General features: G+C 43.0%; 1 protein-coding gene across 1 annotated transcript in view; it reads right to left on the minus strand.

Moving 5' to 3' along the window:
* The window catches only part of LIN54 (lin-54 DREAM MuvB core complex component), a 41,617-nt gene that overhangs the window by 25,371 nt on the left and 84 nt on the right, over positions 1 to 16,162 (minus strand). Inside the window, exon 2 of the mRNA XM_056855395.1 lies at positions 3,151 to 3,230. The gene's annotated coding sequence lies outside the window, so the exon portion shown is untranslated. The remainder of the gene's footprint in view (positions 1 to 3,150; positions 3,231 to 16,162) is intronic.

Consider the following 16,162-nt stretch of genomic DNA (forward strand, 5'->3'; position numbering starts at 1 on the left):
AATCTCAGTTAATTTCTGCTAATGGAAGGGTTTTGGGTTTTTTTACCAATCCCTACCCCCCCCCCCCAGCAGCCCTCCAATTATCCCTAGGCAATGCTCCTTGAAGTCACCTGTACCCCAGAAATACAACTTCGTTTTGCAGCAGGAGAAGGGAGGGAAGGCAGCCCTGCTATACTGACAGAAATGCCTTCTGTTTGCAAAGATTTATAGAGGGATCCAAAGCCACAGACCCGATCAAGTGTTTGTTAAGAGGCACAAATTTAGCCTGAATTCAAATTAGAGATGTATTTCACGTCTACCCCTGAAAATGCTGCATTTTAGAATGTTTGGGAAAGCTTGGACTAATGTCAACCCACTGCCTGGCATTTTGTGAACAAGCCCCTGGTTCTTCCCCCCTTGAAGATTCCTTGTTATCGACAGCCAGGAAGCGCAGAGGATACAATGGAAGATGGGGTGACTCATGCGGAGATGGAAGAGGAAAAAGAACTTCAGCTGCAACTTTACAAGAGGATTTTAATGATTTAATAAGCCTCCATGCAGACAATCACCTGCCTGCATCAGAGGCCGAGTGGAAGAAGGCAAGGTCAAATAAATCATGCAGAGACACAAGGCAAGGCCAAATAAATCATGCAGAGAAACAATGGGCAGCCTTCCTATGGGCAAGCACCCCGGCTTTTGATTGTTTCATCTGTTCATTGTGGGAATCACTGGCTTAGAAGCGATGCAGCAGCACTAGGGTAGGATATATAGCACAACATTAGCAGCTGTAAACCTTCCCATGCAATTTAGCACCATTCAACAAGAGAGGAGCCTCAGGGCCTGCCCCCCCCTCCAACAGCAGTTTTCTTTTATACAGGTCCACTTCTCTAACTGTACTTCTCTAACTGTAGACAGCTCTCATGCTGGATGCCAGCAAACAGCAGCGCTTAGCTCCTCAAAAACCAGGAATTATAAATACCTGAACAGGCAGCAGTCAGGCCATATACCCAAGATCCCCATGCATAATTAAAAGGATTACCACTTTGGAAGGTATTATAATGCATTAATGAAATACTGTGGGCTTTGTTCATCGATTACAAAGCCGTTTCGAGTCTCAATTTGTATCGTTTTTATGATCAACGGCCAGAACGGACCACAGAATAAGTGGAGCTTATTCATCCATGAAGCACAAAAGGAGGGGGATGAATTTTCCCAGATGAACTGAACAATCACCCCACACAGGATCAGGAGCAGAGATAATAAAATAAACGCTTTTTATGACACAACTTTTAAGTTCAGTGAGATAACTCAGGATCTTTTACAAATAAAAAACCTCACAAAACTCTTGGTTTCAGGGTGTCATGGCCTCCTCTGTCCAGCCCAGCAACTCGGTCTCTGAGCGCTCAAGAGAAGAGACCGAGGAGGACCAAAGGGGCAGGGGAGCCTTACACTGCAAAGCTCCAGCGAAGCCACACACACACACCCTGCCAGAGAGACCTCACCACTGGTCTCTGAAATAACCCCCAGGTTTCCGCAGGGCAGGATGCGAGCTCGGGCCCACAGTCCCCCACGGGACGCTCTCATTCTGCAGGAACTGCAGTGGCAGAAGGCCCCGGGGTGAGGTGGCCCCAAGAAGGCGAAGCGCTCGCCTGGCTGCATGCAATCCCATCCAAGAGCCAGACAGCGAGAACAATAATTCTGTGCAGGATCCTGGACAAAGCACAGTACGGCCACGGGAGCTCAACACCTGCCAGCAAGGCAGCCGAGCCTGATTACTTCGCATGAACACATGAAGCTGCCTTATCAGACCCTTGCTCCATCAAAGTCAGTATTGTCTACTCAGACCGGCAGCGGCTCTTCAGTGTCTCAGGCAGAGAGGTCTTTCACATCATTAAGAGCGGTGGTTTGGAGCGGTGGAGTTTAATCTGGAGAACCATGTTTGATTCCCCACTCCTCCACATGAGCAGCGGATGCTAATCTGGTGAACCGGATTTGTTTCCCCACTCCAGCATGGTGTAGTGGTTAAGAGCGGTGGACTCTAATCTGGAGAACCAGGTTGGTTTCCCCACACCTACACATGAAGCCTGCTGGGTGACCTTGGGCTAGTCACAGTTTTCTCAGCCCCACCTACCTCGCAAGGTGTCTGTTGTGGGGAGAGGAAGGGAAGGAGATTGTAAGCCGGTTTGATTCTCCCTTAAGTGGCAGAGAAAGTCGGCATATAAAAACCAACTCTTCTTTATCATCACCTACTTGCCTAGTCTCTTTAACTGGAGATGCTGGGGATTGAACCTGGGACCTTCTGCATGCCAAGCATCACAGATTTAGGGGCTGATCTGTTCGAGGCAAAACAATTCTCTCTCTCAGAGCACTTAAACACTTGTATGAGTCTGAGATTAAGCTTGCCAGGGTTTATGAGCTGCTTATTCGAAAATAGCTGCCACGACCAGAGCCGGTGCTACCATTAAGGCGAACTAGGTGGTTGCCTAGGGTGCAGACCTCAGGGGGTGCAGAACTGGCCTGAGGGGCACAGTTTTAAACAGATTAGTTTCTTGGAAAAAATGCAACTGACAATTTTTATTTTTTATTTTAATTATGGAAATTAATTAATTATAACTTCTTATAAAAAGTTTTGTAGGAATGCATCAGGCTTTTATTTTTTCTACAAGATACCTGTTTTTGAAAATTGGTTAGCAATGGGGGGGCACAAGTAGTTACCCTTGCCTAGGGCGCAAAAAAGACTGGCACTGGCCCTGGCCACGACTCAAGCACGTTTACATGCCTGTATCTGGTTAAAAAAAAAAAAGGTGAACTGATGAGGTCTATGCACCTGTACTTATTTGACTAACAGTGCAATCCTAAGCAGAGTTACCCCAGTCTAAGCCCACTGAAATGAATGACTGAAAATACACTCTTTAGGAATGCAATGTAAGAGGGCTTTCAAGTCTAGCCATTTTCTTCCTCCAGTATACCATATCCAAACAGCATAGCACCAAGCAGCAATCAACCTCAGCAAACAGCAAATACTTTAAAATAGCCAAAGGCAAGAAAGTACCATGCACCGATGAACAAACTTTTAACAAAAATAAACAAAACTATATTGCATGGTAATATAACTAATTGAGGAGAGCATCGTGCAAGGCACCTACTTAAAATTGTTTCATGCAAACGTACCGATCCATCCGAAGATAAGCACCAGCTCTCTTGGGTAAACGCAATCTCTTCAAATTTCAAACTGGAATGCCACAATTTCCCTGCCAGCCTGGGGGGGGGGGAAATCACACCCTCCATTATACAGGTTCCATTAAAAGGGAGAAAGTAAACTCCTACTTTTAACTCATGAGTTAGATTGTTTTAAGGGAAGCCAAAACATCTTGGTTACATTTCTATTTGGACAAAGGGTCAAACCAAGTCATCACAAGAAAGAAGGGGATCGCCCAGTGAGGGATAATTAAACTCAACCAGAAGTATCTTTAGGAAATTTCTGCTTAACGTAACAGCTCACATACAGAAAAAATGAAAGATGCCAGGTGTGACCCAATAAAAGCTTTATTTTCTTCCAGCAGACCCCATGCTACTTCAATCAAGAGAAGTTTCAAAATCAATATACAGAACAGCATTCATTTACAGTCCCAACACTTGTTCCAACTCTCACACTCCCCAGCTGTATTTTAACATTACAAATACATTGATACCTAATCACAGATCTCCCACATCATGCATACTTCAATCCCCAAACTCTTGCTGAGCAAAGGATCAGGCATGGTGTGCTCATCACCGCTTTACTGCTCACATTCTGCTGTAAACAGCAGTGTGGTTGTAGGCCTTCAAGTTTAAAAAGGTAAAGGTAGTCCCCTGTGCAAGAACCGGGTCATTCCTGACCCATGGGGGTGACATCACATCCCGACATTTACGAGGCAGTCTTTGTTTATGGGGTGGTTTGCCAGTGCCTTCCCCAGTGATCTTCCCTTTACCCCCAGCAAGCTGGCTACTCATTTTACCCACCTCGGAAGGATGGAAGGCTGAGTCAACCTTGAGCCGGCTACCTGAAACTGACTCCTTCAAGTTTAGCATACAGAAATGCAGTTCAGTGAATTAAAAGTGGGCCTGCATAAACTCTAGAACTTCCGTGAGCAGTTCTGCTTATCCTAACGAGAAGTCAGCGATGTGAAGAAATGCACCTCCTAGCATAACGTCCACTACCAAAATTCATTTCTGTTTCTATACTTGCCTTTTCTTGAGCGATCTCAGGAATAATGTAACACTGGGCTATCACTGCGTTAAAGAATCTGGAAAATGCAAAGGGTGATCAATATAAATTAAATCGAAGCCTATGACTTTAAAACATGTTGAAATAATAAAGTAGAATTAAAGCATCCTACTGCTCAGCAAATTACAGTGTGTTTCTCAGGCACAACGAGGCTTTTTTGAAATACAAGAGGCTCTTCTATTGGCTTTTGCATCAGGGTAATGTGCAACAATTGGTTGAGGGAAGAGGTAGGATACAATTCAGTATAGCCCCTGAAGAAATATTAAACCATCTCAAGCTGGATATTTGAAGGCTCAATCTGCACTTTATTGGAGAAGTGAAGTTCCATGAAAAACAAGCCTCAGGAAAGAAGAATACAGACAACAAATAAAGAACTGAAGTTATATGGGCTGACAACTAGCCGATGAAGCAAACTACAGATGAAATACATCAGGCATTTCTTAATGGACCAAATAAGTTCCACACAATGGGCTTAGTGCCAGCAATATATGCATGGAGTCCCCCCCTTCAATTCCTTTTTCCTTCCAGGTGTGATGGGACCCCCACATACAAGCCATGCAATTCAGGGGATTCAGAAAGCAGCAACTGGATGACATCCATGAAGAGTCCCATAAACAGAAAAGGGAGGAGAGCAGCAATTTTGCCAGCTTCCCACTCCTAAATGCAGCCCCCTCTAGGGATTTTTTGTTAACTCGGGTCCTGCAACTCTAGACATCAGCCTTCCTGGGGTAAAAAGGGTTTGCTGGCACCTATCGAGAAGATCTGTTAGATCTACTGGGGAATGCCGGGTAGAGGCTGCAAATCAAATTCCCCCAAATATAGGATTATATCCAGACAGTTACCAATGGAAGACATGGGTAGATGTGGGAAGTCCACATCCACCCATGTCTTCCATTGGTGGTTGGCTGGATATAATCCTATATTTGGGGAAATTTGATTTGTAGCTACATAAGAACATAAGAAAAGCCATGCTGGATCAGACCAAGGTCCACCAAGTCCAGCAGTCTATTCACACAGTGGCCAACCAGGTGCCTCTAGGAAGCCCACAAACAAGACGACTGCAGCAGCACTGCCCTGCTTGTGTTCCACAGCACCTAATATAATAGGCATGCTCCTCTGATCCTGGAGAGAATTGGTATGCATCATGACTAGTATCCATTTTGACTAGTAGCCCTATCCTCCATGAACATGTCCACTCCCCTCCTAAAGCCTTCCAAGTTGGTAGCCATCACCACATCTTGGGGCAGGAAGTTCCACAATTTAACTATGTGTTGTGCTCTACCTGGAATTTCTATAGCATCCTGATCTATAGACTCACACATTAATACCATTTACTGGATCAAACTTGTGATCAGAGATTCTTTATAGTTTTGATATATTTGTGCGCTTAACATTATGTTATTATTTCCTCTTTAAATCTGGATGCCTTCATCTCCCCAGACAAAAGGCACCATTAAGGGACCTGAACTACTCGCTTACTATAGAAAGTTTATGATACAAAATATACATGTATGTGTATATGTATACATACATACATACACAGAGAGAGGGAGAGGAGGAGCAAGGATTTGAAAACAAATTTCAGAAAAGCTTCTGGCATTTCAAAGGCAACATTACAAAATTAGATCCCATGAAAGCAGTATTGCCCATAGGCAAAGTCTCTGTTGCGGCCTTCACCTTATGCAATGGCCTCCCCAAGGAAGTCAGGAAAGAAGAAGTCATTTTTTATATGCTGACTTTCTCTACCACTTAATGGAGACTCAAACAGGCTTACAATCACCCTCCCTTCTCCTCCCCACAACAGACACCCTGTGAGGTAGGTGGGGCTGAGAGAGCGTGATTAGCTCAAGGTCACCCAGCTGGCTTCGTGTGGAGGAGTGGGGAAACCAGCCCGGTTCGCCAGATAAGCCTCCGCCGCTCATGTGGAGGAGTGGGGAATCAAACCGGGTTCTCCAGATCAGAGTCCACCACTCCAAACCACCGCTCTTAACCACTACACCACTCTGGCTCTCGCTCTACTGACTTTCCGGAAACTATGAAAAACGGATTTATTCCAGAGGTCTTTTCAACATAGGTAATAGCGCTGTACTGTAGAGAAAAGTTTAGAAAGCTACTTGAGTGAAGGTTTAGGGACGGTAGCCAGTCCTACTGCTGTGTATAGCTCGTTCTGTCTGTTGCTGCAAGTAGGATTCTACCGTGTAATTAATAATTATGCTTTGCTTCTGTTCTGTTTTCAGATTTCTACAATACAAATCCTATTGCATCATTTATCAGATGCCCATACTGTTGATTGTATTGGCTTACTCTGTGTGATGTACCTTGGGTCCCAGTGAGAAAGGCAGACTATAAATGATGTAAATAAATTAAAAATAAATATTCATCAATAAACCACTGGCTGCCCTTGCACAAACGGTTAACTCCCAACTATGCTACCAGGTGAAAGAGCTAAAAGTAGCCACAGCAACGTGTATGTTAATCTCTCAACATAATCCTTGAAATTATTAAAACTCCCTTGTACCAGTAAGAGCTGCTGTTTGATTTCAACAGGCACAAGGTTCTGCCAGAGACAACAGCTGGTGCACCCTTAGTGCTTATAAAAGCCCATTTTAATTCGGCATGAAAGTCCTACACAAAAGCACTATTTATAGCCACCGAGACATAGGGAAACATACTGGTGCATTGAACATGGTACCAAAGCAGCCCTTACTGATGCATGGGCTTGGGTTTTAACATGCTCACTCACGCTCCTGATAAGATTTATCCTTTATCCGTAGTAGCGCCGCCACCCTTCATAAACAGAGATGTAAAATTTCTGGAAATTTTGAAGCCATGGGTTAAAAAAAAATGGGATTTGAGGAGAAATAGAAATATACGAAATACTTTCTCAACAAACCTAAACTTCTGATTTAACAACATAAAATGCATCACATATAACTCAGTCGGCATCTAAACGTACTATTTGGCATATTTGTGGTATTTAAAAGCATTAAATCATCTTCTGTAAGAAAAACTCCAAGTATAACCCAAACTGCTGCATCCCATACTACCATACCTCATAATACTTGCCATTTGAGAGGTAGGAAAAAAAAGTTTACGGTAGAAAACAAATTCTGTAGTGAACAAAAGAAAATATATTATTTGGACAGAAACACTCTCATACAGTCACAATGGGTAATGCTGCCAGCTAATTTATATATTAAGATAAACTTTATAACATTGAAAATACTGGACTCTAAAAATGTATTATCAGTAAACATACTTGCATAGTAATTAATTACATTTTTTTAAATCTTGAAAATGTATATGTATACTATGTACATCAGAATTATCTAATGCTGTATATTATTTGACATAAATTTTTCATTCTATATGTTTTGAGCAAAACCTTGTCTTTCATCTCACTCAAGGGGGGATCACAGGAGTCTTTTTCTGTATGACCCCCCCCCCAAAACATCTCAATTTTCCCACTGAAAAAAATGAATAAAGTCTTTAGGCTTTTTTTTTCATTCTATACATTTTGATTGTGAAAAAAAAGCCTAAAGACTTTATTCATTTTTTTCAGTAGGAAAATTGATGGAATCAGTAATGAATATTTAACATATTTTAGCTAAAAGTATGTTGTGAAGTGGCTCATTAATGGACACCATTTTTTCAACAGTACTCATGAAAGTATAGATCTAGCTTACTGACTGACATAATAAAGGAAATAATATTTCCATGTGAATATCCACTAAATATCTTTGTGTAATTGCTGGTACCCCCAAGGTTGTAGGTTAGGTCAAATGTACAATCCTAGATGAATCAACTAATGAACAGTCTACCCTAAGCTTACAGTTGGCTACTTTCTACAAGAGTAATGGTTTGTTGAATAATAAAACCTCATCAGGCATACAGCCACAAAGCTTAAGGTAACTTGCAAATCCAAAAATTGAGATTATCATAAATTTCATAGATGGCTGGTAAATGTTGTAATCATCCTATAATGTTTAATTTGAAAGGGAAAGCGGAAAACAAGTTTTAATGATTTAAACTTTTGCCAGCTCATTCTCAAGTTTACTTCCACAATGTCAAGAAGTGGGCACTAATTGTCATTTAAAAATTAAGCAGGGTGTGGCTGAGTAAGGGCTGGGCCTGAGACTGCACAGGGAGGGGGGAACTCATTAGGCCAGAGAGGCACAACCCCAGAGCAAGCTCTCAAGGAGAATCCTGGTAAAAGCTCCACCTGCAAGTGTGGCCAAACACCCAATCGATCGGGTGGTGTTGGAAGTCAGCATCAGCCACTATTGGGGGAGAAGGTATGTCTCTTGGGGAGGAACACACAGAAAGTCAGACTTTTCAGAGATTAAATGCAGACTTGCAACTCATGTTTTATCTGTAACACATTCCGTTTTTAAAGCAAGGGGTGATATAATTCACAGACCATACACACCGACAGTGAACTTGCTATTAAAAATATAACTAAGAGTTAATACAGAAAAAAACAAATGTGACCAAAGGTCATTAGAGCCCCTCAAGCCCTAGTATCCTTCACTGTGCTCTCTGCTCTCCCATTTATAAGCAAGCAACATTCAGTTTGTGTGTGTGTTTGTTAAGTGCTGTCCGACTCAAGGCTTCCGACTCATGGCGACCCTGTGAATCAAAGTCCTCCAAAACGTTATCTTTGACAGCCATGCTCAGATCTTGCAAACTGAGGGCCGTGGCTTCCTTTATTGAGTCAATCTACCTCTTGTTGGGTCTTCCTCTCTTCCTGCTGCCCTCCACTTTCCCTAGCATGGCCGTCTTCTCCAGTGACTCTTGCCTTCTCACAAGGTGACCAAAACACGATAGCCTCAGATTATAGTCATTATGTTTACTACCCGATATTCTCCCAGCTCGCTCTCTCCGAGTTCAGGCAGAACGCCAGCTAATACCATCCAAAACACTGGTCCAGAAATCCTGGCAACACTTCTGCATCAGACCTGGGAAGCCCCGATTAGGCCTCGACAGCTCCAAACACACCTCTCCCTCCCGACAACTCAAGCATTTGCTGCCGGATCCTCAAACCACCTGCCTTCCCAACTCAAGCCGGACACGGTTTTGCACACACCCGCAACCTCCTTCGGCCCCGGGCCCCTGGAGAGTCTCTTACCCTCTCTCTCTCTGGGGCGCAGCCGTCCAGCCCTGCTAAGTTCCAGCAGCCGCAGGGGGCTTCCCCCCCCCCCCCCCAAGCACCCTTGAAATGCTTTGAATAGCTGGACGGCGGCTGGGTCAAGAAGCAGGAGGAAGAGGGAGGGTTCCTGGCAGGCGGGGTGAGCCTCTTCGGGCTGCTGAGCCGCCGCCTCTGGTATGTCAGGGGCCGGGATAGGATTTCGAAAGATCCGCCATTTTCACTTCGTCATCACCATCACGAACCAGGCTCAGCAAACAACCCCGGCCGCCGCCTCCTCCTCCTCCTCCTCCTCCTCGATCGCCCGCTTCGGCCCCTCCCGCCTCTATCTTTCATATGCATTCACCACGGAGGGAGGGAGGGAAGGAGGGACGACGCGCCGCAGCTGACAGGCGAGGATAGCAAAAGCATGAAGTTTGCAGGTGACGACAGAGCGATCCAAACACGCGCCGTCTGTCTCTTCCCCCCCCCCCGCGCCCACCACCACCCCGGGAAAGGGGAGAGGAGGGTCCAGAGCGCGACCGGGCAGAGTTCATTCCAAACGGTAGAGTGTGGTTACCCCGCTCCAGCGAGGCTAGTCCTGTGTGCACCCAAAAGGGCTAACTAGTCTACTGCAGAATCTCTCACTCTGCAGGCAGACAAGGCGGTTGGTGTATATAACCAAGGTAGCCGACTTTTCACCGGAAAAGACAGCCATGCTAGGAAAAGTTGATCTAATTCAACTGGTTAATGGAGAAGAGTGTTACGGATTCCGTGGACTGCCAAAAAAACAAATCAGTGGGTTATAGATCAAATCAAGCCTGAACTGACCCTACAAGCTAAAATGACTAAACTGAAGCTGTCGTATTTTGGTCACGTCATGAGACGACAAGAGTCACTGGAAAAGACCGTCATGATAGGAAAAGTTGAGGGCAGCAGGAAAAGAGGAAGACCCAACAAGAGATGGATTGACTCAATAAAGGAAGCCACAGCCTTCAATTTGCAAGATCTGAGCAAGGCTGTCAAAGATAGGACATTTTGGAGGACTTTCATTCATAGGGTCGCCATGAGTCGGAAGCGACTTGACGGCACTTAACACACACACAATGTTGAAAGGATGAAGTACCCAATAATTAAAGTATATGGGATGATTATATGCAGTTTATAGAAATGATATAATGAATTAGAAAATAAATACAGAGGGGATTATATAGATATTAATTTGATAGAGGAGGGGAGAGGGGAAGTCAGAAAAGTCAATACTGATTAGGTTGATTAGTTTGAAATGGTTTAATTTTATGTAACTCTGAAGATGACAATATTGACATTGAATGTGACTTAATAAGAAAATTAAAAAAACTTTAAAAAAATGCTAGGAAAAGTTGAGGGCAGCAGGAAAAGAGGGAGACCCAGCAAGAGACCCTGAGACCCTGGAGAGCTGCTGCCAGTCTGAGTAGACAATACTGACTTTGATGGACCAAGGGTCTGTTTCAGTAGAAGGCAGCTTCATGTGTTCAAGAGATGGATTGACTCAATAAAGCGGTGCTTCCCCCCTTGGTTCCCCCCTTGGTTCCCCACTGCCCCCTTGGTTCCACAAACTCAACCCCAGGACCCCCTACTCTATCTAACAACACAGTTGAAGGGGCCCACCTCTAGCACCCCCTGCTGACCCCTTGCCTCTTAGTGCCCCTAATCTCCCCCCAGGGGGTGATACTGCCCACTTTGGGAACCACTGCAATAAAAGAAGCCACAGCCCTCAATTTGCAAGACCTGAGCAAGGCTGTCAAAGATGGGATGTTTTAGAGGACATTGATGCATAGGGTCACCATGAGTCGGAAGCGACTTGACGACACTTAACACACACACACACACACAAAACACACACACACACAGTTGGTATAGAAAGTGCCCCTTCTGAGACCATAACATATAACGCTGAAAATACTATGGCATAGAAAGCTGATGGGGAAGGGGCTATAGTGCTAGACAAAATCCTGTACATTTGCTCTCATTTTTTAAATAAAGGCATCCTAAGCAAAATTAGGAGCCATGTGGCACAGAGTGGTAAGCTGCCGTACTGCAGTCCAAGCTCTGCTCATGACCTGAGTTCGATCCCAACGGAAGTCAGTTTCAGGTAGCAGGCTCAAGGTTGACTCAGCCTTCCATCCTTCTGAGGTTGGTAAAATGAGTACCCAGCTTTCTGGGGGTAAAGGGAAGATGGCTAGGGAAGGCACTGGCAAACCACCCCGTAAACAAAGTCTGCCTAAGAAACGTCGGGATGTGACGTCACCCCATGGGTCAGGAATGACCCGGTGCTTGCACAGGGGACCTTTACCTTTAAGCAAAATTACTTCCTTTTGAGTCAACTGACCTCAATAGACTTAAGAAGGGTATAAACTCTGCTTAAGACTGCACTGATGCTACTGTAACATCCCAAACACTCTTGTGTGGAAGACTGCCCCCCTGATTGTGACTGGTCAAAATGGATTCTAAGATTCCCACAAGAACTATTTCAACCAGTTACTTGGTAAAAGCTGTAAATCCATTTTGCAATTAGATGAAAGACACAGTATTGGAGTACTGGAGAATGAATGCACAAAACTTTAGATAGGTGCTTGATGTTGCAAAGTAGGTGAAGAGTCTAGAAATAAGACTATTGCCATACATTCTTCTCCTATAGGAGCAAATTTCCCACATTACAAGCAAGATTCACTACGTGCTTTTGCAAGATAATCCCACTAGGAAAGTTAAAACATTGGAAGGATTTCCCTCTATCTACAGTGTCAAAATAAGACATGCTGTTGCATCCTTCATATTGAATACAGCTTTCAGCCACGTAATCGTTCTGTTGAATCCCTCCATGCACAGAAACTGTATCACAGAAAGCTGCCTCCAGGAAGATTTGTACAATCAGAACTTCAGCATCTAGAACAGCGCAGATCAAAGAGACCCTGCATCAAGCTACAGAGATGTTATCAAGGTTAATCATTTCAGTACATGTTCTTAACTGGTTCTAATCCAGCTACAGCAGACTCAATGAGTACACTGATTTGTATATCCACAGAATTCAGTTTGTGGCATTTCATTACCAACTGAACCTCACTGATAAATGCATTCAGTTCTACACTTCCTACAGCATTCCTTTTGGTTTTCCCATAATCAAGACAGAAAGCACTTGCTCGAGTGACATTAGACAGCTAACGAAGGTGAAGATAACTTCATTCTGTACACAGTAGAAGACACAGTGCTCACAAAATTGCTCTTCTAATTACTGAGTTTACTTCTATGAAGAAATGAGCACATTCTGAAGGTATATTTAGTCTAACTGGTTTCAAAATAATCTGTGTCATTTGCAAAAATCAGGACTATTAAATTCCCCCCCGCCCCCAGGATTCTTAAAGACTGTGTTTTAATCAAGATCTTGTTCTGTTAACAAAAAATAAAGAGCTTGCTTCAGCTTTTCTGTACTCTGATCACAGGGAAAACAGCACTGTAACCTATGACTCTAAAATATTATACAGGGGCACAAAAATAAAAAACAATTTTTTTAAAATAAATGCCATCTATTAACACAGGAGATAACAAATTCAGTAGCATATAGATTGACCAATTTTCCTAAAAATTAGGACTGATAAAATAGGTTAGCATCCTAACAAGAAAGCAAATGCAAATCAAGCCACATCCAGCAATGACAATTAACCAGCTCACTAATTTCAACACTAAACTTCCTTGTCTGAAAAAGATTATTAAAAACCAAAAACAGAGTCCTCATTTACAATGGCCATAAGAAACTCGATTGACAGTACAGTATGAAAGACTGGAACTATGTTAAATCACTGCCTGCTTTTTGATAGCATCTATTAAGAACAAAATATAGTTTATCTTAACAGAATTATCCTATTTCCCTTTCATGTAAAAATAAACAGCAAGAAATAAGATTATCTGTGAGATAAAGGAACAATCAGTGGCACCACCTGGGAGTTATAAACATTTAAAGATGATACTTAAGTTACAATCATGTGATTAACAAAATTTCTGGCAGAGTATGAGTTTTCGCTTATTTCATCAGAAGTAATGTGAGTCCAACGGCAATAGCATGTAAATGTCAATAGCAGGTAAATGACATTAGTGGGCGTGATTGGATTAGCCGTAATATACAGATGGGCACTAAAAAGGTAAAGATGCCTGTGCAAGCACTGGGTCATTCCTGACTCATGAGGTGACATCACATCCTGATGTTTACTAGGCAGACTGTTTACGGGGTGGTTTGCCATTGCCTTCCCCAGTCGCCTACACTTTACCTCTCAGCAAGCTGGGTACTTGTTTACTGACTTTGGAAGGATGGAAGGCTGTGTCAACCTTGAGCAGGCTACCTGAAGAGATGGATAGTAGGCGTGGAGAATCTTCCTTTTAAGTGTCAGAGGACTTAGAATTACAGGCTATTATATACACACCCAAACCTCTTACTAGAAAGGACAGCAGGAAGTGTTCATGCATAATTTGCATTCCTACTTTCACACAATATAAACCTTAGCCAGCAACATTAAAGACCTTTTGCCCTTCAGAAAAAAGTGCGCATTTAACCCCCCCCTCCCCCTGCAAACGTCTATGTATGACAGGTAGGACAAAATATCCCTAAAGGTGTTTGAATGGGCCTCAAGACATCATTGCCCATATACAATACACAAATTACTCTAGCCCAGCCAGGATCCTGGGTGTTTTGGGTTCCCCCCCCCCCAAAGCTGCTTCTCAGTCTCAGCAACTTGCAGAGAAGAGAACAATAAAAAAAATGCATTCCTACACAATATAAAACTTAGTCACCAACACTGAAGACCTTTTGCCCTTCAGCAGAAGTGCACATGTAATCCCCCCCAATTCCCCCTGCAAAGTTCTAGGTCAGGCAGGTAGGCCGAATTGTCCCCAAAGGTGTTTGGATGGGCCTAAAGACTTCACCACCCATGTAAAATACACAAATGACTCTAGCACAGGAAAGAGCCCGGGTGTTTTGGGTTTCTTCCCCCCACTAAAGCTCTCAGGCTCAACAACTTGCATAGAAGAGCACAACAACAACAACAACAACAACAAAAAATCAAGACACACTATAGGCTCAACAACTTGGTTTAGTGGTTTAGCCTTTGGGGATGAAACGAGGGCGGCATGGTGTTTGAAGGATGGGATTGCTGAGCTGAGCCCTGAAGGGCCGTGGCTCAGTGGTAGAGCATCTTCTTGGAATGCAGAAGGCCCCAGGTTCAATCCCCGGCATCTCCAGTTAAAGGGACTAGGCAAGTAGATGATGGGGAAGACCTCTGCCTGAGACCCTGGAGAGCTGCTGCCAGTCACACAATACTGACTTTGATGGACCAAGGGTCTGATTCAGTAGAAGGCAGCTTCATGTGTTTCAGAGAAAAGAATAATAATTAAAAAATTAGATGTACTATAGCAGTGGTTCCCAACCTTTTTTTGACCAGGGACAACTAGGACTTTTTTGTTCGGTGCAGGGACCCCAAGGTTCAAAATAAAAATTCCGAGAATCTGAAAATAAACTTTAATCATAACTATTAGTTAAACATTAAACTTAGAATAATATTTGAATATATATTTTTATAACAGAGAACTTTTAATTGAAAATATTAATTTATTATGGGTTTATAACTTTGTTTCGCGGACCTTAATTTAGTTCTCGCGGACCCCTGGGGTCCACGGACTCTGGTTGGGAACCAGTGAGTTAAAGGGACTAGGCAAGTAGATGATGGGAAAGACCTCTGCCTGAGACCCTGGAGAGCTGCTGCCAGTCAGAGTAGACAATACTGACTTTGATGGACCAAGGATCTGATTCAGTATAAGGCAACTTCATGTGTTTCAGAGAAGAGAATAATAATTTAAAAATTAGATGTACTATAGGCTCAACAACTTGCAGAGAAGAGAATAATTATAATAACAAAATAAGATGTACTATAGGCTCAAGAACTTGCAGAGAAGAGAATAATTATAATAACAAAATAAGATGTACTAAAGGCTCAAGAACTTGCAGAGAAGAGAATAATTATAATAACAAAATAAGATGTACTATAGGCTCAAGAACTTGCAGAGAAGAGAATAATTATAATAACAAAATAAGATGTACTATAGGCTCAAGAACTTGCAGAGAAGAGAATAATTATAATAACAAAATAAGATGTACTATAGGCTCAACAACTTGCAGAGAAGAGAATAATTATAATAACAAAATAAGGTGTACTATAGGCTCAAGAACTTGCAGAGAAGAGAATAATTATAATAACAAAATAAGGTGTACTATAGGCTCAAGAACTTGCAGAGAAGAGAATAATTATAATAACAAAATAAGATGTACTATAGGCTCAACAACTTGCAGAGAAGAGAATAATTATAATAACAAAATAAGATGTACTATAGGCTCAACAACTTGCAAAGAAAACAACAACAACAACAATAAAAAATAAGATACACCATAGGCTCAACAAGGCTGTCAAAGATAGGACAATTCACAGTGGGTCGCCGGGTTAGTCTGTCTGCAGTAGTAGAAAAGGGCAAGAGTCCAGTAGCACCTTAAAGACTAACAAGAATATTTTCTGGTAGGGTTATGAGCACTGTCCTTCAGTGTTCCTCCTCTGAAGATGCCTGCCACAGCTGCTGGCGAAACGTCAGGAAAGAAAATACGAAGACCACGGTCACACAGCCCGGATAACCCGCAAGAACCAATACCTGAGCGTGTTTCTCTCGCTCTCCTCCGCCGCCCCCAATCCTCGCCTCCCACAAAACCACCCCTTTTT

Source organism: Euleptes europaea, chromosome 9, assembly GCF_029931775.1.
Source record: "Euleptes europaea isolate rEulEur1 chromosome 9, rEulEur1.hap1, whole genome shotgun sequence".
NCBI lineage: Eukaryota > Metazoa > Chordata > Lepidosauria > Squamata > Sphaerodactylidae > Euleptes > Euleptes europaea.